At 44.5% G+C, this 26648-nt stretch overlaps 7 non-coding genes across 7 annotated transcripts; all 7 read right to left on the bottom strand.

The window, feature by feature from the left end:
• Positions 1-2749: 2749 nt before the first annotated feature.
• LOC146854693 (signal recognition particle RNA) lies at positions 2750-3049 on the bottom strand. Its single transcript, XR_014959112.1, has one exon.
• A 3408-nt stretch (positions 3050-6457) lies between these two features.
• On the bottom strand, positions 6458-6757 carry LOC146854692 (signal recognition particle RNA). Its single transcript, XR_014981755.1, has one exon.
• A 3400-nt stretch (positions 6758-10157) lies between these two features.
• Positions 10158-10458, bottom strand: LOC146854691 (signal recognition particle RNA). The gene has a single exon (XR_014981614.1).
• Positions 10459-13864: 3406 nt separating this feature from the next.
• Positions 13865-14164, bottom strand: LOC146854690 (signal recognition particle RNA). Its single transcript, XR_014959342.1, has one exon.
• Positions 14165-17570: 3406 nt separating this feature from the next.
• LOC146854689 (signal recognition particle RNA) lies at positions 17571-17870 on the bottom strand. Its single transcript, XR_014959341.1, has one exon.
• Positions 17871-21278: 3408 nt separating this feature from the next.
• On the bottom strand, positions 21279-21578 carry LOC146854688 (signal recognition particle RNA). The gene has a single exon (XR_014981619.1).
• Positions 21579-24984: 3406 nt separating this feature from the next.
• Positions 24985-25284, bottom strand: LOC146854687 (signal recognition particle RNA). The gene has a single exon (XR_014959340.1).
• Positions 25285-26648: the final 1364 nt, after the last annotated feature.

The raw sequence follows: 26648 nt of genomic DNA, 5'->3' as shown, positions 1-26648 counted from the left end.
GTGAAAGCATGCCTGATTCTGCAAAGGTATGAGATTACACTTTTGCGTCAGAGGTGGTCAGGGGCTATTGCACATTAGGAAACCGTTTATATCGGTCCAGTTGGATTACTCTATCTTCTACCACCTCAAAATCAGCTGCTCATGCAGTGTTCTATACCGATGAGCTATTTTGGTCCTCCCTGCCCCTTCCAGCTAGTGGGTCCCCTGACTAGGGAAAGTGATTCGAACAGATTTGCATATCTTTTCATAGGAGACTTCTTGACCTATTTTATACTGTGCCAAATCAAGGTAGATTGAGTAATGATCTTGACAGACTTATATTGGAGAACTGCAGTGTGAGAAAGTGGCTCTGTATATACTGTTCCCAAATAGGTACAGGGTGTACAGAGTCCACAGTCCCCAGAGGTTTGGCAGAGGCTAAAGTTAGATATAACCTTACTCTCTAAAGTGGTAGCTTGGTCGAGCAGTAAGGCAGTATCAGAGGACAGTGTAAAGTATTTGTTGCACACACTCAGTCAGCAAATGGTCTCACACACTCAATACCTGAACTCTAGGCCAATGGTTTATCTACAAAAAATATATGCTTGTTTTATTTTAGAACCAACAATAGGTATTAAAATATACTTTCTCAGAATGAGATGCTTTATATAAATACTTTTGCAATATGCAATTGACTTTTGTAGAAAGTTACAAGTGGTTGCAATAGGCAACAACATTTTAAACACAATAATGCATTGAGCTCAATGGAAGTTTCAAGTTATTTGCAACAGATTACTTTTAGGATTACTTTTGGATTTCCAGGACTGGATCCTAGATTCAGTCCTGGGTCAGTACTTGGAATCAAGTGATAAAAGTCGACTTAATTACTGTGATGATTTTTAGACAATATTTTGCTATTTTAAAAGTTGACAGAAAATATTTCATAGAAAACAGTCTAAGATTCCCTATGGCAGAAAATTCAAGTTGCAGGTATAGTATGTTCTCGTTACTTTTGTAATCCAGTACTGGGTGCCTAGACTCAGTACTGGGACCTTTATCCAAAACAGGTAAGTAATTACGTTTTCAGAAATTATACGAATTTTTAAAGAATATTTAAAGTTTGCAGAAATTGACACTTAGAAGAAATTTCACAGAAAAACAGTCAATGATTTCCTACGGGAGAAAATTGGGTTACTGGTAAGTACAGTTGTAAGTATTTTTCAGAGTCAGTGCTGGGCACCAAGATCCAGCACTGGGAGCTCACCTAATAGCAGGTGAGTATTTTCGTTTTCGTTACTCGGCTGATTTTTGGTGAATATTTTAAGTTTTGAAAAGTGCACACTTGGAAGAAATTTCAGGAAAACCCAGTCAATGTTACCCTATGGAGAAGATTGAGTTATCGGTTTAAAGGTAAGTACTCGACTGGCAGAGTTAAGGTTCTGGGCATAGACTCAGGCGTCTCCCAGGGTCAGGTAGGTACAGTTGGTTCACCCTCAGCGGCACAAGGGCGGCCGGGTGCAGAGAGAGTTAGGCCCAATGTTATCCTATGAGAGGTAGGGGGGCCTTGGTTGGTGGCTGCTGACTAGCAGGCCACGTGGTTGTGGGAGCTGGGCTCCTGGTCACTTATCCAGGGCAAGTGGGGAAGTAGATAGATGTAGAGGTTGCACTGCCAGGGCCACTCGGACGGCTGGGTGCAGGGTGCTTTTGAGCATTCGGGCGCTCAATTGATTTGAATGGGAAATCTCTGGTTTAGAAAAAGACTGCAAGCTCCGGGACGAAGATTCTTCAGGTGCCACCACCACTTCGAGAGGTAAGTTGGGTAGTTGGAGGATAGGTAGGTACCCCGGGATTGGGCACAGGGGGCCGCGGAGCGCCGGGTGCAGGGGTACCTTTTGGTGTCGGGAAATCTTACCCTCTGTTGATCGCGGTTGGGGGGGCACCTGGTTCTGAGGCTGCAGGCTTCTTCAGGAGTGTCGAGGGAGGTCCTTGGGTGCCGGACTCGGGGTCACAGTCGCCGTGGGGTCGTCCTTGTGGTCTTTGTTCACTCTGGCACAGGCCAGGCTTGGTGGGTGCAGAGTGTGAAGGGTTCGCGGTTCCGGGCTGCTGCCAGGGATTAGAAGTAGATTTGAGTAGAGCCTCTACTCATGGGAGTCCCAGGGGTTTAGAGTCAAAAGGTAGCCAGGTCCTCCAGGGTTTGTGAGGTTGCTGGCCACAAGAGATGCCGGGTTGGAGCAGGAGCAGGTTCGAGGATCGACAGGCCAGAGGCTCCAACGTTTGGGAGTTGCACAGCCCTCAGTCTTTTCATGTTTCGCTCAAAGAGTGAAGGGCCCTGTAATTTCTCCTTCTCATTCACATATGAAAAGAATGAGGGCTAATCAAAAAATGAATTAGAGCTGGACGTAGAAATGCAGCAGAAGGGCCAGCAAGCGCATTTCTAAGTTGCTCTATGAAGGATGCTTTTGTACTTGACAGATCAGTTTAATCCTACAGGTGCTCTAAAAGGAAGAATGCATTTGAGTCATCCTTGCTGAAAATCACACAGCCATTTATTCTAGGTTGCACTGAGTTTTCAGTCCTCTCCGCCTGCTAGCTTGTTGTTGCAATATGTCTCAATTCTGGAGAATTGTCTGCTATGCTGAAATGCGTGGCCCAGTTCAAATGTTCATCATATTTCCTGGAAAAATATCAAAAGGAAAACAAAGATTTGGTTTTGGGAAAATAATTTATTACACCTTGTAAAAATCAAAACTTTCACATTTGAGTCAAAAAAGAGAGGCTAGGTCTCACTATTTTGCTCAGGCTGTTTTACACGTACTGCTCACAGGTGCTGTCCTGCTACCAATGGGCATGGAAGCTTTGGCCTGCTCTGTTTCCAGCCTGGGTCGGTGCACCTCTCGTTACACAACCTGAAATTCTAGAGCTCCCTCTAGAACACCATATTGATGCCCAATGCAGCATGGACACCTGATCAACACAGCTGAGTGCAGCCCAGAACCCCTGAGCTCAAGCAATCCACAAGCCTCTGCCTCCCCAGTAACTAGGACAACAGGCACACGCCACCTTGCCCGGCAAACACTGCAGCTGTCCTAATGATGAAATGCATTCCATAAGTAAGGATAATGATAAAGTAAGGTGGAATGAATTGATGGTTTACCAACCATGTTTCAAGAAAATCAATTTCACTATCCTTCAAAGAAAGGAAAAAAATGTCTTATCAAGAAGCAGTGTGAATATGGGAAGGGCTTTTAAAAAAGATGTGGAGTTTCCTAAAGTAAAAAAGAGGGTTGAACTAATTGAAGGGAGAGAGGAAGTAGGGTCGGAAAGATTGTGACGGGGAAGTGAATACAACATAAATACTAGTATTTAGAGAGTGAGAGACAGGTAGAGGGACAGAAGGGAAAGGAGAGTGAGAGTGAGAGAGAAGAGCCAGGTTAGGGCTGAGTTTCTCTTTATCTGCCAGTGACTCCCTGTAGAAGCTTGCCGGCACAATTTAGGCTGTCCTGTAGGCATCCCTTGTTATGCCGAGCCAGCCAATATTGAGAAAAATAGCATGGGTCACAATGATGGAACTCGTCTGCAACATCGGAAGTTTTAAAGTAGTATGGAGTGGGAGGGCTAGAAGAGTTACCATAAAGAATGAATACACGTCATTCTGTTCTCTAGCCTCAACAGCTGCAAGAGAGGAACTCCTGCTGGCCAAGAAGACCAATGTCAGTTCAGCTTGAACAGGTGAAAGCATGCCTGATTCTGCAAAGGTATGAGATTACACTTTTGCGTCAGAGGTGGTCAGGGGCTATTGCACATTAGGAAACCGTTTATATCGGTCCAGTTGGATTACTCTATCTTCTACCACCTCAAAATCAGCTGCTCATGCAGTGTTCTATACCGATGAGCTATTTTGGTCCTCCCTGCCCCTTCCAGCTAGTGGGTCCCCTGACTAGGGAAAGTGATTCGAACAGATTTGCATATCTTTTCATAGGAGACTTCTTGACCTATTTTATACTGTGCCAAATCAAGGTAGATTGAGTAATGATCTTGACAGACTTATATTGGAGAACTGCAGTGTGAGAAAGTGGCTCTGTATATACTGTTCCCAAATAGGTACAGGGTGTACAGAGTCCACAGTCCCCAGAGGTTTGGCAGAGGCTAAAGTTAGATATAACCTTACTCTCTAAAGTGGTAGCTTGGTCGAGCAGTAAGGCAGTATCAGAGGACAGTGTAAAGTATTTGTTGCACACACTCAGTCAGCAAATGGTCTCACACACTCAATACCTGAACTCTAGGCCAATGGTTTATCTACAAAAAATATATGCTTGTTTTATTTTAGAACCAACAATAGGTATTAAAATATACTTTCTCAGAATGAGATGCTTTATATAAATACTTTTGCAATATGCAATTGACTTTTGTAGAAAGTTACAAGTGGTTGCAATAGGCAACAACATTTTAAACACAATAATGCATTGAGCTCAATGGAAGTTTCAAGTTATTTGCAACAGATTACTTTTAGGATTACTTTTGGATTTCCAGGACTGGATCCTAGATTCAGTCCTGGGTCAGTACTTGGAATCAAGTGATAAAAGTCGACTTAATTACTGTGATGATTTTTAGACAATATTTTGCTATTTTAAAAGTTGACAGAAAATATTTCATAGAAAACAGTCTAAGATTCCCTATGGCAGAAAATTCAAGTTGCAGGTATAGTATGTTCTCGTTACTTTTGTAATCCAGTACTGGGTGCCTAGACTCAGTACTGGGACCTTTATCCAAAACAGGTAAGTAATTACGTTTTCAGAAATTATACGAATTTTTAAAGAATATTTAAAGTTTGCAGAAATTGACACTTAGAAGAAATTTCACAGAAAAACAGTCAATGATTTCCTACGGGAGAAAATTGGGTTACTGGTAAGTACAGTTGTAAGTATTTTTCAGAGTCAGTGCTGGGCACCAAGATCCAGCACTGGGAGCTCACCTAATAGCAGGTGAGTATTTTCGTTTTCGTTACTCGGCTGATTTTTGGTGAATATTTTAAGTTTTGAAAAGTGCACACTTGGAAGAAATTTCAGGAAAACCCAGTCAATGTTACCCTATGGAGAAGATTGAGTTATCGGTTTAAAGGTAAGTACTCGACTGGCAGAGTTAAGGTTCTGGGCATAGACTCAGGCGTCTCCCAGGGTCAGGTAGGTACAGTTGGTTCACCCTCAGCGGCACAAGGGCGGCCGGGTGCAGAGAGAGTTAGGCCCAATGTTATCCTATGAGAGGTAGGGGGGCCTTGGTTGGTGGCTGCTGACTAGCAGGCCACGTGGTTGTGGGAGCTGGGCTCCTGGTCACTTATCCAGGGCAAGTGGGGAAGTAGATAGATGTAGAGGTTGCACTGCCAGGGCCACTCGGACGGCTGGGTGCAGGGTGCTTTTGAGCATTCGGGCGCTCAATTGATTTGAATGGGAAATCTCTGGTTTAGAAAAAGACTGCAAGCTCCGGGACGAAGATTCTTCAGGTGCCACCACCACTTCGAGAGGTAAGTTGGGTAGTTGGAGGATAGGTAGGTACCCCGGGATTGGGCACAGGGGGCCGCGGAGCGCCGGGTGCAGGGGTACCTTTTGGTGTCGGGAAATCTTACCCTCTGTTGATCGCGGTTGGGGGGGCACCTGGTTCTGAGGCTGCAGGCTTCTTCAGGAGTGTCGAGGGAGGTCCTTGGGTGCCGGACTCGGGGTCACAGTCGCCGTGGGGTCGTCCTTGTGGTCTTTGTTCACTCTGGCACAGGCCAGGCTTGGTGGGTGCAGAGTGTGAAGGGTTCGCGGTTCCGGGCTGCTGCCAGGGATTAGAAGTAGATTTGAGTAGAGCCTCTACTCATGGGAGTCCCAGGGGTTTAGAGTCAAAAGGTAGCCAGGTCCTCCAGGGTTTGTGAGGTTGCTGGCCACAAGAGATGCCGGGTTGGAGCAGGAGCAGGTTCGAGGATCGACAGGCCAGAGGCTCCAACGTTTGGGAGTTGCACAGCCCTCAGTCTTTTCATGTTTCGCTCAAAGAGTGAAGGGCCCTGTAATTTCTCCTTCTCATTCACATATGAAAAGAATGAGGGCTAATCAAAAAATGAATTAGAGCTGGACGTAGAAATGCAGCAGAAGGGCCAGCAAGCGCATTTCTAAGTTGCTCTATGAAGGATGCTTTTGTACTTGACAGATCAGTTTAATCCTACAGGTGCTCTGAAAGGAAGAATGCATTTGAGTCATCCTTGCTGAAAATCACACAGCCATTTATTCTAGGTTGCACTGAGTTTTCAGTCCTCTCCGCCTGCTAGCTTGTTGTTGCAATATGTCTCAATTCTGGAGAATTGTCTGCTATGCTGAAATGCGTGGCCCAGTTCAAATGTTCATCATATTTCCTGGAAAAATATCAAAAGGAAAACAAAGATTTGGTTTTGGGAAAATAATTTATTACACCTTGTAAAAATCAAAACTTTCACATTTGAGTCAAAAAAGAGTGGCTAGGTCTCACTATTTTGCTCAGGCTGTTTTACACGTACTGCTCACAGGTGCTGTCCTGCTACCAATGGGCATGGAAGCTTTGGCCTGCTCTGTTTCTAGCCTGGGTCGGTGCACCTCTCGTTACACAACCTAAAATTCTAGAGCTCCCTCTAGAACACCATATTGATGCCCAATGCAGCATGGACACCTGATCAACACAGCTGAGTGCAGCCCAGAACCCCTGAGCTCAAGCAATCCACAAGCCTCTGTCTCCCATGTAACTAGGACAACAGGCACACGCCACCTTGCCCGGCAAACACTGCAGCTGTCCTAATGATGAAATGCATTCCATAAGTAAGGATAATGATAAAGTAAGGTGGAATGAATTGATGGTTTACCAACCATGTTTCAAGAAAGTCAATTTCACTATCCTTCAAAGAAAGGAAAAAAATGTCTTATCAAGAAGCAGTGTGAATATGGGAAGGGCCTTTAAAAAAGATGTGGAGTTTCCTAAAGTAAAAAAGAGGGTTGAACTGATTGAAGGGAGAGAGGAAGTAGGGTCGGAAAGATTGTGACGGGGAAGTGAATACAACATAAATACTAGTATTTAGAGAGTGAGAGACAGGTAGAGGGACAGAAGGGAAAGGAGAGTGAGAGTGAGAGAGAAGAGCCAGGTTAGGGCTGAGTTTCTCTTTATCTGCCAGTGACTCCCTGTAGAAGCTTGCTGGCACAATTTAGGCTGTCCTGTAGGCATCCCTTGTTATGCCGAGCCAGCCAATATTGAGAAAAATAGCATGGGTCACAGTGATGGAACTCGTCTGCAACTTCGGAAGTTTTAAAGTGGTATGGAGTGGGAGGGCTAGAAGAGTTACCATAAAGAATGAATACACGTCATTCTGTTCTCTAGCCTCAACAGCTGCAAGAGAGGAACTCCTGCTGGCCAAGAAGACCAATGTCAGTTCAGCTTGAACAGGTGAAAGCATGCCTGATTCTGCAAAGGTATGAGATTACACTTTTGCGTCAGAGGTGGTCAGGGGCTATTGCACATTAGGAAACCGTTTATTGAGGTCCAGCTGGATTACTCTATCTTCTACCACCTCAAAATCAGCTGCTCATGCAGTGTTCTATACCGATGAGCTATTTTGGTCCTCCCTGCCCCTTCCAGCTAGTGGGTCCCCTGACTAGGGAAAGTGATTCGAACAGATTTGCATATCTTTTCATAGGAGACTTCTTGACTTATTTTATACTGTGCCAAATCAAGGTAGATTGAGTAATGATCTTGACAGACCTATATTGGAGAACTGCAGTGTGAGAAAGTGGCTCTGTATATACTGTTCCCAAATAGGTACAGGGTGTACAGAGTCCACAGTCCCCAGAGGTTTGGCAGAGGCTAAAGTTAGATATAACCTTACTCTCTAAAGTGGTAGCTTGGTCGAGCAGTAAGGCAGTATCAGAGGACAGTGTAAAGCATTTGTTGCACACACTCAGTCAGCAAATGGTCTCACACACTCAATAACTGAACTCTAGGCCAATGGTTTATCTACAAAAAATATATGCTTGTTTTATTTTAGAACCAACAATAGGTATTAAAATATACTTTCTCAGAATGAGATGCTTTATATAAATACTTTTGCAATATGCAATTGACTTTTGTAGAAAGTTACAAGTGGTTGCAATAGGCAACAACATTTTAAACACAATAATGCATTGAGCTCAATGGAAGTTTCAAGTTATTTGCAACAGATTACTTTTAGGATTACTTTTGGATTTCCAGGACTGGATCCTAGATTCAGTCCTGGGTCAGTACTTGGAATCAAGTGATAAAAGTCGACTTAATTACTGTGATGATTTTTAGACAATATTTTGCTATTTTAAAAGTTGACAGAAAATATTTCATAGAAAACAGACTAAGATTCCCTATGGCAGAAAATTCAAGTTGCAGGTATAGTATGTTCTCGTTACTTTTGTAATCCAGTACTGGGTGCCTAGACTCAGTACTGGGACCTTTATCCAAAACAGGTAAGTAATTACGTTTTCAGAAATTATACGATTTTTAAAGAATATTTAAAGTTTGCAGAAAATTGACACTTAGAAGAAATTTCACAGAAAAACAGTCAATGATTTCCTATGGGAGAAAATTGGGTTACTGGTAAGTACAGTTGTAAGTATTTTTCAGAGTCAGTGCTGGGCACCAAGATCCAGCACTGGGAGCTCACCTAATAGCAGGTGAGTATTTTCGTTTTCGTTACTCGGCTGATTTTTGGTGAATATTTTAAGTTTTGAAAAGTCCACACTTGGAAGAAATTTCAGGAAAAACCAGTCAATGTTACCCTATGGAGAAGATTGAGTTATCGGTTTAAAGGTAAGTACTCGACTGGCAGAGTTAAGGTTCTGGGCATAGACTCAGGCGTCTCCCAGGGTCAGGTAGGTACACTTGGTTCACCCTCAGCGGCACAAGGGCGGCCGGGTGCAGAGAGAGTTAGGCCCAATGTTATCCTATGAGAGGTAGGGGGGCCTTGGTTGGTAGCTGCTGACTAGCAGGCCACGTGGCTGTGGGAGCTGGGCTCCTGGTCACTTATCCAGGGCAAGTAGATAGATGTAGAGGTTGCACTGCCAGGGCCACTCGGACGGCTGGGTGCAGGGTGCTTTTGAGCATTCGGGCGCTCAATTGATTTGAATGGGAAATCTCTGGTTTAGAAAAAGACTGCAAGCTCGGGGACGAAGATTCTTCAGGTGCCACCACCACTTCGAGAGGTAAGTTGGGTAGTTGGAGGATAGGTAGGTACCCCGGGATTGGGCACAGGGGGCCGCGGAGCGCCGGGTGCAGGGGTACCTTTTGGTGTCGGGAAATCTTACCCTCTGTTGATCGCGGTTGGGGGGGCACCTGGTTCTGAGGCTGCAGGCTTCTTCAGGAGTGTCGAGGGAGGTCCTTGGGTGCCGGACTCGGGGTCACAGTCGCCATGGGGTCGTCCTTGTGGTCTTTGTTCACTCTGGCACAGGCCAGGCTTGGTGGGTGCAGAGTGTGAAGGGTTCGCGGTTCCGGTCTGCTGCCAGGGATTAGAAGTAGATTTGAGTAGAGTCTCTACTCATGGGAGTCCCAGGGGTTTAGAGCAAAAAGGTAGCCAGGTCCTCCAGGGTTTGTGAGGTTGCTGGCCACAAGAGATGCCGGGTTGGAGCAGGAGCAGGTTCGAGGGTCGACAGGCCCGAGGCTCCAACGTTTGGGAGTTGCACAGCCCTCAGTATTTTCATGTTTCGCTCAAAGAGTGAAGGGCCCTGTAATTTCTCCTTCTCATTCACATATGAAAAGAATGAGGGCTAATCAAAAAATGAATTAGAGCTGGACGTAGAAATGCAGCAGAAGGGCCAGCAAGCGCATTTCTAAGTTGCTCTATGAAGGATGCTTTTGTACTTGACAGATCAGTTTAATCCTACAGGTGCTCTAAAAGGAAGAATGCATTTGAGTCATCCTTGCTGAAAATCACACAGCCATTTATTCTAGGTTGCACTGAGTTTTCAGTCCTCTCCGCCTGCTAGCTTGTTGTTGCAATATGTCTCAATTCTGGAGAATTGTCTGCTATGCTGAAATGCGTGGCCCAGTTCAAATGTTCATCATATTTCCTGGAAAAATATCAAAAGGAAAACAAAGATTTGGTTTTGGGAAAATAATTTATTACACCTTGTAAAAATCAAAACTTTCACATTTGAGTCAAAAAAGAGAGGCTAGGTCTCACTATTTTGCTCAGGCTGTTTCACACGTACTGCTCACAGGTGCTGTCCTGCTACCAATGGGCATGGAAGCATTTGGCCTGCTCTGTTTCCAGCCTGGGTCGGTGCACCTCTTGTTACACAACCTGAAATTCTAGAGCTCCCTCTAGAACACCATATTGATGCCCAATGCAGCATGGACACCTGATCAACACAGCTGAGTGCAGCCCAGAACCCCTGAGCTCAAGCAATCCACAAGCCTCTGCCTCCCAAGTAACTAGGACAACAGGCACACGCCACCTTGCCCAGCAAACACTGCAGCTGTCCTAATGATGAAATGCATTCCATAAGTAAGGATAATGATAAAGTAAGGTGGAATGAATTGATGGTTTACCAACCATGTTTCAAGAAAATCAATTTCACTATCCTTCAAAGAAAGGAAAAAAATGTCTTATCAAGAAGCAGTGTGAATATGGGAAGGGCCTTTAAAAAAGATGTGGAGTTTCCTAAAGTAAAAAAGAGGGTTGAACTGATTGAAGGGAGAGAGGAAGTAGGGTCGGAAAGATTGTGACGGGGAAGTGAATACAACATAAATACTAGTATTTAGAGAGTGAGAGACAGGTAGAGGGACAGAAGGGAAAGGAGAGTGAGAGTGAGAGAGAAGAGCCAGGTTAGGGCTGAGTTTCTCTTTATCTGCCAGTGACTCCCTGTAGAAGCTTGCCGGCACAATTTAGGGTGTCCTGTAGGCATCCCTTGTTATGCCGAGCCAGCCAATATTGAGAAAAATAGCATGGGTCACAATGATGGAACTCGTCTGCAACATCGGAAGTTTTAAAGTAGTATGGAGTGGGAGGGCTAGAAGAGTTACCATAAAGAATGAATACACGTCATTCTGTTCTCTAGCCTCAACAGCTGCAAGAGAGGAACTCCTGCTGGCCAAGAAGACCAATGTCAGTTCAGCTTGAACAGGTGAAAGCATGCCTGATTCTGCAAAGGTATGAGATTACACTTTTGCGTCAGAGGTGGTCAGGGGCTATTGCACATTAGGAAACCGTTTATTGAGCTCCAGTTGGATTACTCTATCTTCTACCACCTCAAAATCAGCTGCTCATGCAGTGTTCTATACCGATGAGCTATTTTGGTCCTCCCTGCCCCTTCCAGCTAGTGGGTCCCCTGACTAGGGAAAGTGATTCGAACAGATTTGCATATCTTTTCATAGGAGACTTCTTGACTTATTTTATACTGTGCCAAATCAAGGTAGATTGAGTAATGATCTTGACAGACCTATATTGGAGAACTGCAGTGTGAGAAAGTGGCTCTGTATATACTGTTCCCAAATAGGTACAGGGTGTACAGAGTCCACAGTCCCTAGAGGTTTGGCAGAGGCTAAAGTTAGATATACCTTACTCTCTAAAGTGGTAGCTTGGTCGAGCAGTAAGGCAGTATCAGAGGACAGTGTAAAGCATTTGTTGCACACACTCAGTCAGCAAATGGTCTCACACACTCAATAACTGAACTCTAGGCCTATGGTTTATCTACAAAAAATATATGCTTGTTTTATTTTAGAACCAACAATAGGTATTAAAATATACTTTCTCAGAATGAGATGCTTTATATAAATACTTTTGCAATATGCAATTGACTTTTGTAGAAAGTTACAAGTGGTTGCAATAGGCAACAACATTTTAAACACAATAATGCATTGAGCTCAATGGAAGTTTCAAGTTATTTGCAACAGATTACTTTTAGGATTACTTTTGGATTTCCAGGACTGGATCCTAGATTCAGTCCTGGGTCAGTACTTGGAATCAAGTGATAAAAGTCGACTTAATTACTGTGATGATTTTTAGACAATATTTTGCTATTTTAAAAGTTGACAGAAAATATTTAATAGAAAACAGTCTAAGATTCCCTATGGCAGAAAATTCAAGTTGCAGGTATAGTATGTTCTCGTTACTTTTGTAATCCAGTACTGGGTGCCTAGACTCAATACTGGGACCTTTATCCAAAACAGGTAAGTAATTACGTTTTCAGAAATTATACGATTTTTAAAGAATATTTAAAGTTTGCAGAAATTGACACTTAGAAGAAATTTCACAGAAAAACAGTCAATGATTTCCTATGGGAGAAAATTGGGTTACTGGTAAGTACAGTTGTAAGTATTTTTCAGAGTCAGTGCTGGGCACCAAGATCCAGCACTGGGAGCTCACCTAATAGCAGGTGAGTATTTTCGTTTTCGTTACTCGGCTGATTTTTGGTGAATATTTTAAGTTTTGAAAAGTCCACACTTGGAAGAAATTTCAGGAAAAACCAGTCAATGTTACCCTATGGAGAAGATTGAGTTATCGGTTTAAAGGTAAGTACTCGACTGGCAGAGTTAAGGTTCTGGGCATAGACTCAGGCGTCTCCCAGGGTCAGGTAGGTACAGTTGGTTCACCCTCAGCGGCACAAGGGCGGCCGGGTGCAGAGAGAGTTAGCCCCAATGTTATCCTATGCGAGGTAGGGGGGCCTTGGTTGGTGGCTGCTGACTAGCAGGCCACGTGGTTGTGGGAGCTGGGCTCCTGGTCACTTATCCAGGGCAAGTGGGGAAGTAGATAGATGTAGAGGTTGCACTGCCAGGGCCACTCGGACGGCTGGGTGCAGGGTGCTTTTGAGCATTCGGGCGCTCAATTGATTTGAATGGGAAATCTCTGGTTTAGAAAAAGACTGCAAGCTCGGGGACGAAGATACTTCAGGTGCCACCACCACTTCGAGAGGTAAGTTGGGTAGTTGGAGGATAGGTAGGTACCCCGGGATTGGGCACAGGGGGCCGCGGAGCGCCGGGTGCAGGGGTACCTTTTGGTGTCGGGAAATCTTACCCTCTGTTGATCGCGGTTGGGGGGGCACCTGGTTCTGAGGCTGCAGGCTTCTTCAGGAGTGTCGAGGGAGGTCCTTGGGTGCCAGACTCGGGGTCACAGTCGCCGTGGGGTCGTCCTTGTGGTCTTTGTTCACTCTGGCACAGGCCAGGCTTGGTGGGTGCAGAGTGTGAAGGGTTCGCGGTTCCGGGCTGCTGCCAGGGATTAGAAGTAGATTTGAGTAGAGCCTCTACTCATGGGAGTCCCAGGGGTTTAGAGTCAAAAGGTAGCCAGGTCCTCCAGGGTTTGTGAGGTTGCTGGCCACAAGAGATGCCGGGTTGGAGCAGGAGCAGGTTCGAGGGTCGACAGGCCAGAGGCTCCAACGTTTGGGAGTTGCACAGCCCTCAGTCTTTTCATGTTTCGCTCAAAGAGTGAAGGGCCCTGTAATTTCTCCTTCTCATTCACATATGAAAAGAATGAGGGCTAATCAAAAAATGAATTAGAGCTGGACGTAGAAATGCAGCAGAAGGGCCAGCAAGCGCATTTCTAAGTTGCTCTATGAAGGATGCTTTTGTACTTGACAGATCAGTTTAATCCTACAGGTGCTCTAAAAGGAAGAATGCATTTGAGTCATCCTTGCTGAAAATCACACAGCCATTTATTCTAGGTTGCACTGAGTTTTCAGTCCTCTCCGCCTGCTAGCTTGTTGTTGCAATATGTCTCAATTCTGGAGAATTGTCTGCTATGCTGAAATGCGTGGCCCAGTTCAAATGTTCATCATATTTCCTGGAAAAATATCAAAAGGAAAACAAAGATTTGGTTTTGGGAAAATAATTTATTACACCTTGTAAAAATCAAAACTTTCACATTTGAGTCAAAAAAGACAGGCTAGGTCTCACTATTTTGCTCAGGCTGTTTTACACGTTCTGCTCACAGGTGCTGTCCTGCTACCAATGGGCATGGAAGCTTTGGCCTGCTCTGTTTCCAGCCTGGGTCAGTGCACCTCTCGTTACACAACCTGAAATTCTAGAGCTCCCTCTAGAACACCATATTGATGCCCAATGCAGCATGGACACCTGATCAACACAGCTGAGTGCAGCCCAGAACCCCTGAGCTCAAGCAATCCACAAGCCTCTGCCTCCCAAGTAACTAGGACAACAGGCACACGCCACCTTGCCCGGCAAACACTGCAGCTGTCCTAATGATGAAATGCATTCCATAAGTAAGGATAATGATAAAGTAAGGTGGAATGAATTGATGGTTTACCAACCATGTTTCAAGAAAATCAATTTCACTATCCTTCAAAGAAAGGAAAAAAATGTCTTATCAAGAAGCAGTGTGAATATGGGAAGGGCCTTTAAAAAAGATGTGGAGTTTCCTAAAGTAAAAAAGAGGGTTGAACTGATTGAAGGGAGAGAGGAAGTAGGGTCGGAAAGATTGTGACGGGGAAGTGAATACAACATAAATACTAGTATTTAGAGAGTGAGAGACAGGTAGAGGGACAGAAGGGAAAGGAGAGTGAGAGTGAGAGAGAAGAGCCAGGTTAGGGCTGAGTTTCTCTTTATCTGCCAGTGACTCCCTGTAGAAGCTTGCCGGCACAATTTAGGGTGTCCTGTAGGCATCCCTTGTTATGCCGAGCCAGCCAATATTGAGAAAAATAGCATGGGTCACAATGATGGAACTCGTCTGCAACATCGGAAGTTTTAAAGTAGTATGGAGTGGGAGGGCTAGAAGAGTTACCATAAAGAATGAATACACGTCATTCTGTTCTCTAGCCTCAACAGCTGCAAGAGAGGAACTCCTGCTGGCCAAGAAGACCAATGTCAGTTCAGCTTGAACAGGTGAAAGCATGCCTGATTCTGCAAAGGTATGAGATTACACTTTTGCGTCAGAGGTGGTCAGGGGCTATTGCACATTAGGAAACCGTTTATTGAGCTCCAGTTGGATTACTCTATCTTCTACCACCTCAAAATCAGCTGCTCATGCAGTGTTCTATACCGATGAGCTATTTTGGTCCTCCCTGCCCCTTCCAGCTAGTGGGTCCCCTGACTAGGGAAAGTGATTCGAACAGATTTGCATATCTTTTCATAGGAGACTTCTTGACTTATTTTATACTGTGCCAAATCAAGGTAGATTGAGTAATGATCTTGACAGACCTATATTGGAGAACTGCAGTGTGAGAAAGTGGCTCTGTATATACTGTTCCCAAATAGGTACAGGGTGTACAGAGTCCACAGTCCCTAGAGGTTTGGCAGAGGCTAAAGTTAGATATACCTTACTCTCTAAAGTGGTAGCTTGGTCGAGCAGTAAGGCAGTATCAGAGGACAGTGTAAAGCATTTGTTGCACACACTCAGTCAGCAAATGGTCTCACACACTCAATAACTGAACTCTAGGCCTATGGTTTATCTACAAAAAATATATGCTTGTTTTATTTTAGAACCAACAATAGGTATTAAAATATACTTTCTCAGAATGAGATGCTTTATATAAATACTTTTGCAATATGCAATTGACTTTTGTAGAAAGTTACAAGTGGTTGCAATAGGCAACAACATTTTAAACACAATAATGCATTGAGCTCAATGGAAGTTTCAAGTTATTTGCAACAGATTACTTTTAGGATTACTTTTGGATTTCCAGGACTGGATCCTAGATTCAGTCCTGGGTCAGTACTTGGAATCAAGTGATAAAAGTCGACTTAATTACTGTGATGATTTTTAGACAATATTTTGCTATTTTAAAAGTTGACAGAAAATATTTAATAGAAAACAGTCTAAGATTCCCTATGGCAGAAAATTCAAGTTGCAGGTATAGTATGTTCTCGTTACTTTTGTAATCCAGTACTGGGTGCCTAGACTCAATACTGGGACCTTTATCCAAAACAGGTAAGTAATTACGTTTTCAGAAATTATACGATTTTTAAAGAATATTTAAAGTTTGCAGAAATTGACACTTAGAAGAAATTTCACAGAAAAACAGTCAATGATTTCCTATGGGAGAAAATTGGGTTACTGGTAAGTACAGTTGTAAGTATTTTTCAGAGTCAGTGCTGGGCACCAAGATCCAGCACTGGGAGCTCACCTAATAGCAGGTGAGTATTTTCGTTTTCGTTACTCGGCTGATTTTTGGTGAATATTTTAAGTTTTGAAAAGTCCACACTTGGAAGAAATTTCAGGAAAAACCAGTCAATGTTACCCTATGGAGAAGATTGAGTTATCGGTTTAAAGGTAAGTACTCGACTGGCAGAGTTAAGGTTCTGGGCATAGACTCAGGCGTCTCCCAGGGTCAGGTAGGTACAGTTGGTTCACCCTCAGCGGCACAAGGGCGGCCGGGTGCAGAGAGAGTTAGCCCCAATGTTATCCTATGCGAGGTAGGGGGGCCTTGGTTGGTGGCTGCTGACTAGCAGGCCACGTGGTTGTGGGAGCTGGGCTCCTGGTCACTTATCCAGGGCAAGTGGGGAAGTAGATAGATGTAGAGGTTGCACTGCCAGGGCCACTCGGACGGCTGGGTGCAGGGTGCTTTTGAGCATTCGGGCGCTCAATTGATTTGAATGGGAAATCTCTGGTTTAGAAAAAGACTGCAAGCTCGGGGACGAAGATACTTCAGGTGCCACCACCACTTCGAGAGGTAAGTTGGGTAGTTGGAGGATAGGTAGGTACCCCGGGATTGGGCACAGGGGGCCGCGGAGCGCCGGGTGCAGGGGTACCTTTTGGTGTCGGGAAATCTTACCCTCTGTTGATCGCGGTTGGGGGGGCACCTGGTTCTGAGGCTGCAGGCTTCTTCAGGAGTGTCGAGGGAGGTCCTTGGGTGCCAGACTCGGGGTCACAGTCGCCGTGGGGTCGTCCTTGTGGTCTTTGTTCACTCTGGCACAGGCCAGGCTTGGTGGGTGCAGAGTGTGAAGGGTTCGCGGTTCCGGGCTGCTGCCAGGGATTAGAAGTAGATTTGAGTAGAGCCTCTACTCATGGGAGTCCCAGGGGTTTAGAGTCAAAAGGTAGCCAGGTCCTCCAGGGTTTGTGAGGTTGCTGGCCACAAGAGATGCCGGGTTGGAGCAGGAGCAGGTTCGAGGGTCGACAGGCCAGAGGCTCCAACGTTTGGGAGTTGCACAGCCCTCAGTCTTTTCATGTTTCGCTCAAAGAGTGAAGGGCCCTGTAATTTCTCCTTCTCATTCACATATGAAAAGAATGAGGGCTAATCAAAAAATGAATTAGAGCTGGACGTAGAAATGCAGCAGAAGGGCCAGCAAGCGCATTTCTAAGTTGCTCTATGAAGGATGCTTTTGTACTTGACAGATCAGTTTAATCCTACAGGTGCTCTAAAAGGAAGAATGCATTTGAGTCATCCTTGCTGAAAATCACACAGCCATTTATTCTAGGTTGCACTGAGTTTTCAGTCCTCTCCGCCTGCTAGCTTGTTGTTGCAATATGTCTCAATTCTGGAGAATTGTCTGCTATGCTGAAATGCGTGGCCCAGTTCAAATGTTCATCATATTTCCTGGAAAAATATCAAAAGGAAAACAAAGATTTGGTTTTGGGAAAATAATTTATTACACCTTGTAAAAATCAAAACTTTCACATTTGAGTCAAAAAAGACAGGCTAGGTCTCACTATTTTGCTCAGGCTGTTTTACACGTTCTGCTCACAGGTGCTGTCCTGCTACCAATGGGCATGGAAGCTTTGGCCTGCTCTGTTTCCAGCCTGGGTCAGTGCACCTCTCGTTACACAACCTGAAATTCTAGAGCTCCCTCTAGAACACCATATTGATGCCCAATGCAGCATGGACACCTGATCAACACAGCTGAGTGCAGCCCAGAACCCCTGAGCTCAAGCAATCCACAAGCCTCTGCCTCCCAAGTAACTAGGACAACAGGCACACGCCACCTTGCCCGGCAAACACTGCAGCTGTCCTAATGATGAAATGCATTCCATAAGTAAGGATAATGATAAAGTAAGGTGGAATGAATTGATGGTTTACCAACCATGTTTCAAGAAAATCAATTTCACTATCCTTCAAAGAAAGGAAAAAAATGTCTTATCAAGAAGCAGTGTGAATATGGGAAGGGCCTTTAAAAAAGATGTGGAGTTTCCTAAAGTAAAAAAGAGGGTTGAACTGATTGAAGGGAGAGAGGAAGTAGGGTCGGAAAGATTGTGACGGGGAAGTGAATACAACATAAATACTAGTATTTAGAGAGTGAGAGACAGGTAGAGGGACAGAAGGGAAAGGAGAGTGAGAGTGAGAGAGAAGAGCCAGGTTAGGGCTGAGTTTCTCTTTATCTGCCAGTGACTCCCTGTAGAAGCTTGCCGGCACAATTTAGGCTGTCCTGTAGGCATCCCTTGTTATGCCGAGCCAGCCAATATTGAGAAAAATAGCATGGGTCACAATGATGGAACTCGTCTGCAACATCGGAAGTTTTAAAGTAGTATGGAGTGGGAGGGCTAGAAGAGTTACCATAAAGAATGAATACACGTCATTCTGTTCTCTAGCCTCAACAGCTGCAAGAGAGGAACTCCTGCTGGCCAAGAAGACCAATGTCAGTTCAGCTTGAACAGGTGAAAGCATGCCTGATTCTGCAAAGGTATGAGATTACACTTTTGCGTCAGAGGTGGTCAGGGGCTATTGCACATTAGGAAACCGTTTATTGAGGTCCAGTTGGATTACTCTATCTTCTACCACCTCAAAATCAGCTGCTCATGCAGTGTTCTATACCGATGAGCTATTTTGGTCCTCCCTGCCCCTTCCAGCTAGTGGGTCCCCTGACTAGGGAAAGTGATTCGAACAGATTTGCATATCTTTTCATAGGAGACTTCTTGACTTATTTTATACTGTGCCAAATCAAGGTAGATTGAGTAATGATCTTGACAGACCTATATTGGAGAACTGCAGTGTGAGAAAGTGGCTCTGTATATACTGTTCCCAAATAGGTACAGGGTGTACAGAGTCCACAGTCCCCAGAGGTTTGGCAGAGGCTAAAGTTAGATATAACCTTACTCTCTAAAGTGGTAGCTTGGTCGAGCAGTAAGGCAGTATCAGAGGACAGTGTAAAGCATTTGTTGCACACACTCAGTCAGCAAATGGTCTCACACACTCAATAACTGAACTCTAGGCCAATGGTTTATCTACAAAAAATATATGCTTGTTTTATTTTAGAACCAACAATAGGTATTAAAATATACTTTCTCAGAATGAGATGCTTTATATAAATACTTTTGCAATATGCAATTGACTTTTGTAGAAAGTTACAAGTGGTTGCAATAGGCAACAACATTTTAAACACAATAATGCATTGAGCTCAATGGAAGTTTCAAGTTATTTGCAACAGATTACTTTTAGGATTACTTTTGGATTTCCAGGACTGGATCCTAGATTCAGTCCTGGGTCAGTACTTGGAATCAAGTGATAAAAGTCGACTTAATTACTGTGATGATTTTTAGACAATATTTTGCTATTTTAAAAGTTGACAGAAAATATTTCATAGAAAACAGTCTAAGATTCCCTATGGCAGAAAATTCAAGTTGCAGGTATAGTATGTTCTCGTTACTTTTGTAATCCAGTACTGGGTGCCTAGACTCAGTACTGGGACCTTTATCCAAAACAGGTAAGTAATTACGTTTTCAGAAATTATACGATTTTTAAAGAATATTTAAAGTTTGCAGAAATTGACACTTAGAAGAAATTTCACAGAAAAACAGTCAATGATTTCCTATGGGAGAAAATTGGGTTACTGGTAAGTACAGTTGTAAGTATTTTTCAGAGTCAGTGCTGGGCACCAAGATCCAGCACTGGGAGCTCACCTAATAGCAGGTGAGTATTTTCGTTTTCGTTACTCGGCTGATTTTTGGTGAATATTTTAAGTTTTGAAAAGTCCACACTTGGAAGAAATTTCAGGAAAAACCAGTCAATGTTACCCTATGGAGAAGATTGAGTTATCGGTTTAAAGGTAAGTATTCGACTGGCAGAGTTAAGGTTCTGGGCATAGACTCAGGCGTCTCCCAGGGTCAGGTAGGTACAGTTGGTTCACCCTCAGCGGCACAAGGGCGGCCGGGTGCAGAGAGAGTTAGGCCCAATGTTATCCTATGAGAGGTAGGGGGGTCTTGGTTGGTGGCTGCTGACTAGCAGGCCACGTGGCTGTGGGAGCTGGGCTCCTGGTCACTTATCCAGGGCAAGTGGGGAAGTAGATAGATGTAGAGGTTGCACTGCCAGGGCCACTCGGACGGCTGGGTGCAGGGTGCTTTTGAGCATTCGGGCGCTCAATTGATTTGAATGTGAAATCTCTGGTTTAGAAAAAGACTGCAAGCTCGGGGACGAAGATTCTTCAGGTGCCACCACCACTTCGAGAGGTAAGTTGGGTAGTTGGAGGATAGGTAGGTACCCAGGGATTGGGCACAGGGGGCCGCGGAGCGCCGGGTGCAGGGGTACCTTTTGGTGTTGGGAAATCTTACCCTCTGTTGATCGCGGTTGGGGGGGGCACCTGGTTCTGAGGCTGCAGGCTTCTTCAGGAGTGTCGAGGGAGGTCTTTGGGTGCCGGACTCGGGGTCACAGTCGCCGTGGGGTCGTCCTTGTGGTCTTTGTTCACTCTGGCACAGGCCAGGCTTGGTGGGTGCAGAGTGTGAAGGGTTCACGGTTCCGGGCTGCTGCCAGGGATTAGAAGTAGATTTGAGTAGAGCCTCTACTCATGGGAGTCCCAGGGGTTTAGAGTCAAAAGGTAGCCAGGTCCTCCAGGGTTTGTGAGGTTGCTGGCCACAAGAGATGCCGGGTTGGAGCAGGAGCAGGTTCGAGGGTCGACAGGCCAGAGGCTCCAACGTTTGGGAGTTGCACAGCCCTCAGTCTTTTCATGTTTCGCTCAAAGAGTGAAGGGCCCTGTAATTTCTCCTTCTCATTCACATATGAAAAGAATGAGGGCTAATCAAAAAATGAATTAGAGCTGGACGTAGAAATGCAGCAGAAGGGCCAGCAAGCGCATTTCTAAGTTGCTCTATGAAGGATGCTTTTGTACTTGACAGATCAGTTTAATCCTACAGGTGCTCTAAAAGGAAGAATGCATTTGAGTCATCCTTGCTGAAAATCACACAGCCATTTATTCTAGGTTGCACTGAGTTTTCAGTCCTCTCCGCCTGCTAGCTTGTTGTTGCAATATGTCTCAATTCTGGAGAATTGTCTGCTATGCTGAAATGCGTGGCCCAGTTCAAATGTTCATCATATTTCCTGGAAAAATATCAAAAGGAAAACAAAGATTTGGTTTTGGGAAAATAATTTATTACACCTTGTAAAAATCAAAACTTTCACATTTGAGTCAAAATAGACAGGCTAGGTCTCACTATTTTGCTCAGGCTGTTTTACACGTACTGCTCACAGGTGCTGTCCTGCTACCAATGGGCATGGAAGCTTTGGCCTGCTCTGTTTCCAGCCTGGGTTGGTGCACCTCTCGTTACACAACCTGAAATTCTAGAGCTCCCTCTAGAACACCATATTGATGCCCAATGCAGCATGGACACCTGATCAACACAGCTGAGTGCAGCCCAGAACCCCTGAGCTCAAGCAATCCACAAGCCTCTGCCTCCCAAGTAACTAGGACAACAGGCACACGCCACCTTGCCCGGCAAACACTGCAGCTGTCCTAATGATGAAATGCATTCCATAAGTAAGGATAATGATAAAGTAAGGTGGAATGAATTGATGGTTTACCAACCATGTTTCAAGAAAATCAATTTCACTATCCTTCAAAGAAAGGAAAAAAATGTCTTATCAAGAAGCAGTGTGAATATGGGAAGGGCCTTTAAAAAAGATGTGGAGTTTCCTAAAGTAAAAAAGAGGGTTGAACTGATTGAAGGGAGAGAGGAAGTAGGGTCGGAAAGATTGTGACGGGGAAGTGAATACAACATAAATACTAGTATTTAGAGAGTGAGAGACAGGTAGAGGGACAGAAGGGAAAGGAGAGTGAGAGTGAGAGAGAAGAGCCAGGTTAGGGCTGAGTTTCTCTTTATCTGCCAGTGACTCCCTGTAGAAGCTTGCCGGCACAATTTAGGGTGTCCTGTAGGCATCCCTTGTTATGCCGAGCCAGCCAATATTGAGAAAAATAGCATGGGTCACAATGATGGAACTCGTCTGCAACATCGGAAGTTTTAAAGTAGTATGGAGTGGGAGGGCTAGAAGAGTTACCATAAAGAATGAATACACGTCATTCTGTTCTCTAGCCTCAACAGCTGCAAGAGAGGAACTCCTGCTGGCCAAGAAGACCAATGTCAGTTCAGCTTGAACAGGTGAAAGCATGCCTGATTCTGCAAAGGTATGAGATTACACTTTTGCGTCAGAGGTGGTCAGGGGCTATTGCACGTCAGGAAACCGTTTATTGAGGTCCAGTTGGATTACTCTATCTTCTACCACCTCAAAATCAGCTGCTCATGCAGTGTTCTATACCGATGAGCTATTTTGGTCCTCCCTGCCCCTTCCAGCTAGTGGGTCCCCTGACTAGGGAAAGTGATTCGAACAGATTTGCATATCTTTTCATAGGAGACTTCTTTACTTATTTTATACTGTGCCAAATCAAGGTAGATTGAGTAATGATCTTGACAGACCTATATTGGAGAACTGCAGTGTGAGAAAGTGGCTCTGTATATACTGTTCCCAAATAAGTACAGGGTGTACAGAGTCCACAGTCCCCAGAGGTTTGGCAGAGGCTAAAGTTAGATATAACCTTACTCTCTAAAGTGGTAGCTTGGTCGAGCAGTAAGGCAGTATCAGCGGACAGTGTAAAGCATTTGTTGCACACACTCAGTCAGCAAATGGTCTCACACACTCAATAACTGAACTCTAAGCCAATGGTTTATCTACAAAAAATATATGCTTGTTTTATTTTAGAACCAACAATAGGTATTAAAATATACTTTCTCAGAATGAGATGCTTTATATAAATAATTTTGCAATATGCAATTGACTTTTGTAGAAAGTTACAAGTGGTTGCAATAGGCAACAACATTTTAAACACAATAATGCATTGAGCTCAATGGAAGTTTCAAGTTATTTGCAACAGATTACTTTTAGGATTACTTTTGGATTTCCAGGACTGGATCCTAGATTCAGTCCTGGGTCAGTACTTGGAATCAAGTGATAAAAGTCGACTTAATTACTGTGATGATTTTTAGACAATATTTAGCTATTTTAAAAGTTGACAGAAAATATTTCATAGAAAACAGTCTAAGATTCCCTATGGCAGAAAATTCAAGTTGCAGGTATAGTATGTTCTCGTTACTTTTGTAATCCAGTACTGGGTGCCTAGACTCAGTACTGGGACCTTTATCCAAAACAGGTAAGTAATTACGTTTTCAGAAATTATACGATTTTTAAAGAATATTTAAAGTTTGCAGAAATTGACACTTAGAAGAAATTTCACAGAAAAACAGTCAATGATTTCCTATGGGAGAAAATTGGGTTACTGGTAAGTACAGTTGTAAGTATTTTTCAGAGTCAGTGCTGGGCACCAAGATCCAGCACTGGGAGCTCACCTAATAGCAGGTGAGTATTTTCGTTTTCGTTACTCGGCTGGTTTTTGGTGAATATTTTAAGTTTTGAAAAGTCCACACTTGGAAGAAATTTCAGGAAAACCAGTCAATGTTACCCTATGGAGAAGATTGAGTTATCGGTTTAAAGGTAAGTACTCGACTGGCAGAGTTAAGGTTCTGGGCATAGACTCAGGCGTCTCCCAGGGTCAGGTAGGTACAGTTGGTTCACCCTCAGCGGCACAAGGGCGGCCGGGTGCAGAGAGAGTTAGCCCCAATGTTATCCTATGCGAGGTAGGGGGGCCTTGGTTGGTGGCTGCTGACTAGCAGGCCACGTGGTTGTGGGAGCTGGGCTCCTGGTCACTTATCCAGGGCAAGTGGGGAAGTAGATAGATGTAGAGGTTGCACTGCCAGGGCCACTCGGACGGCTGGGTGCAGGGTGCTTTTGAGCATTCGGGCGCTCAATTGATTTGAATGGGAAATCTCTGGTTTAGAAAAAGACTGCAAGCTCGGGGACGAAGATACTTCAGGTGCCACCACCACTTCGAGAGGTAAGTTGGGTAGTTGGAGGATAGGTAGGTACCCCGGGATTGGGCACAGGGGGCCGCGGAGCGCCGGGTGCAGGGGTACCTTTTGGTGTCGGGAAATCTTACCCTCTGTTGATCGCGGTTGGGGGGGCACCTGGTTCTGAGGCTGCAGGCTTCTTCAGGAGTGTCGAGGGAGGTCCTTGGGTGCCAGACTCGGGGTCACAGTCGCCGTGGGGTCGTCCTTGTGGTCTTTGTTCACTCTGGCACAGGCCAGGCTTGGTGGGTGCAGAGTGTGAAGGGTTCGCGGTTCCGGGCTGCTGCCAGGGATTAGAAGTAGATTTGAGTAGAGCCTCTATTCATGGGAGTCCCAGGGGTTTAGAGTCAAAAGGTAGCCAGGTCCTCCAGGGTTTGTGAGGTTGCTGGCCACAAGAGATGCCGGGTTGGAGCAGGAGCAGGTTCGAGGGTCGACAGGCCAGAGGCTCCAACGTTTGGGAGTTGCACAGCCCTCAGTCTTTTCATGTTTCGCTCAAAGAGTGAAGGGCCCTGTAATTTCTCCTTCTCATTCACATATGAAAAGAATGAGGGCTAATCAAAAAATGAATTAGAGCTGGACGTAGAAATGCAGCAGAAGGGCCAGCAAGCGCATTTCTAAGTTGCTCTATGAAGGATGCTTTTGTACTTGACAGATCAGTTTAATCCTACAGGTGCTCTAAAAGGAAGAATGCATTTGAGTCATCCTTGCTGAAAATCACACAGCCATTTATTCTAGGTTGCACTGAGTTTTCAGTCCTCTCCGCCTGCTAGCTTGTTGTTGCAATATGTCTCAATTCTGGAGAATTGTCTGCTATGCTGAAATGCGTGGCCCAGTTCAAATGTTCATCATATTTCCTGGAAAAATATCAAAAGGAAAACAAAGATTTGGTTTTGGGAAAATAATTTATTACACCTTGTAAAAATCAAAACTTTCACATTTGAGTCAAAAAAGACAGGCTAGGTCTCACTATTTTGCTCAGGCTGTTTTACACGTTCTGCTCACAGGTGCTGTCCTGCTACCAATGGGCATGGAAGCTTTGGCCTGCTCTGTTTCCAGCCTGGGTCAGTGCACCTCTCGTTACACAACCTGAAATTCTAGAGCTCCCTCTAGAACACCATATTGATGCCCAATGCAGCATGGACACCTGATCAACACAGCTGAGTGCAGCCCAGAACCCCTGAGCTCAAGCAATCCACAAGCCTCTGCCTCCCAAGTAACTAGGACAACAGGCACACGCCACCTTGCCCGGCAAACACTGCAGCTGTCCTAATGATGAAATGCATTCCATAAGTAAGGATAATGATAAAGTAAGGTGGAATGAATTGATGGTTTACCAACCATGTTTCAAGAAAATCAATTTCACTATCCTTCAAAGAAAGGAAAAAAATGTCTTATCAAGAAGCAGTGTGAATATGGGAAGGGCCTTTAAAAAAGATGTGGAGTTTCCTAAAGTAAAAAAGAGGGTTGAACTGATTGAAGGGAGAGAGGAAGTAGGGTCGGAAAGATTGTGACGGGGAAGTGAATACAACATAAATACTAGTATTTAGAGAGTGAGAGACAGGTAGAGGGACAGAAGGGAAAGGAGAGTGAGAGTGAGAGAGAAGAGCCAGGTTAGGGCTGAGTTTCTCTTTATCTGCCAGTGACTCCCTGTAGAAGCTTGCCGGCACAATTTAGGCTGTCCTGTAGGCATCCCTTGTTATGCCGAGCCAGCCAATATTGAGAAAAATAGCATGGGTCACAATGATGGAACTCGTCTGCAACATCGGAAGTTTTAAAGTAGTATGGAGTGGGAGGGCTAGAAGAGTTACCATAAAGAATGAATACACGTCATTCTGTTCTCTAGCCTCAACAGCTGCAAGAGAGGAACTCCTGCTGGCCAAGAAGACCAATGTCAGTTCAGCTTGAACAGGTGAAAGCATGCCTGATTCTGCAAAGGTATGAGATTACACTTTTGCGTCAGAGGTGGTCAGGGGCTATTGCACATTAGGAAACCGTTTATTGAGGTCCAGTTGGATTACTCTATCTTCTACCACCTCAAAATCAGCTGCTCATGCAGTGTTCTATACCGATGAGCTATTTTGGTCCTCCCTGCCCCTTCCAGCTAGTGGGTCCCCTGACTAGGGAAAGTGATTCGAACAGATTTGCATATCTTTTCATAGGAGACTTCTTGACTTATTTTATACTGTGCCAAATCAAGGTAGATTGAGTAATGATCTTGACAGACCTATATTGGAGAACTGCAGTGTGAGAAAGTGGCTCTGTATATACTGTTCCCAAATAGGTACAGGGTGTACAGAGTCCACAGTCCCCAGAGGTTTGGCAGAGGCTAAAGTTAGATATAACCTTACTCTCTAAAGTGGTAGCTTGGTCGAGCAGTAAGGCAGTATCAGAGGACAGTGTAAAGCATTTGTTGCACACACTCAGTCAGCAAATGGTCTCACACACTCAATAACTGAACTCTAGGCCAAAGGTTTATCTACAAAAAATATATGCTTGTTTTATTTTAGAACCAACAATAGGTATTAAAATATACTTTCTCAGAATGAGATGCTTTATATAAATACTTTTGCAATATGCAATTGACTTTTGTAGAAAGTTACAAGTGGTTGCAATA

Source organism: Triturus cristatus, chromosome 4_1 (assembly GCF_964204655.1).
Source record: "Triturus cristatus chromosome 4_1, aTriCri1.1, whole genome shotgun sequence".
NCBI lineage: Eukaryota > Metazoa > Chordata > Amphibia > Caudata > Salamandridae > Triturus > Triturus cristatus.
Note: the sequence above shows the minus strand (reverse complement) of the source record. Positions and strands in the feature narration are given on the sequence as shown.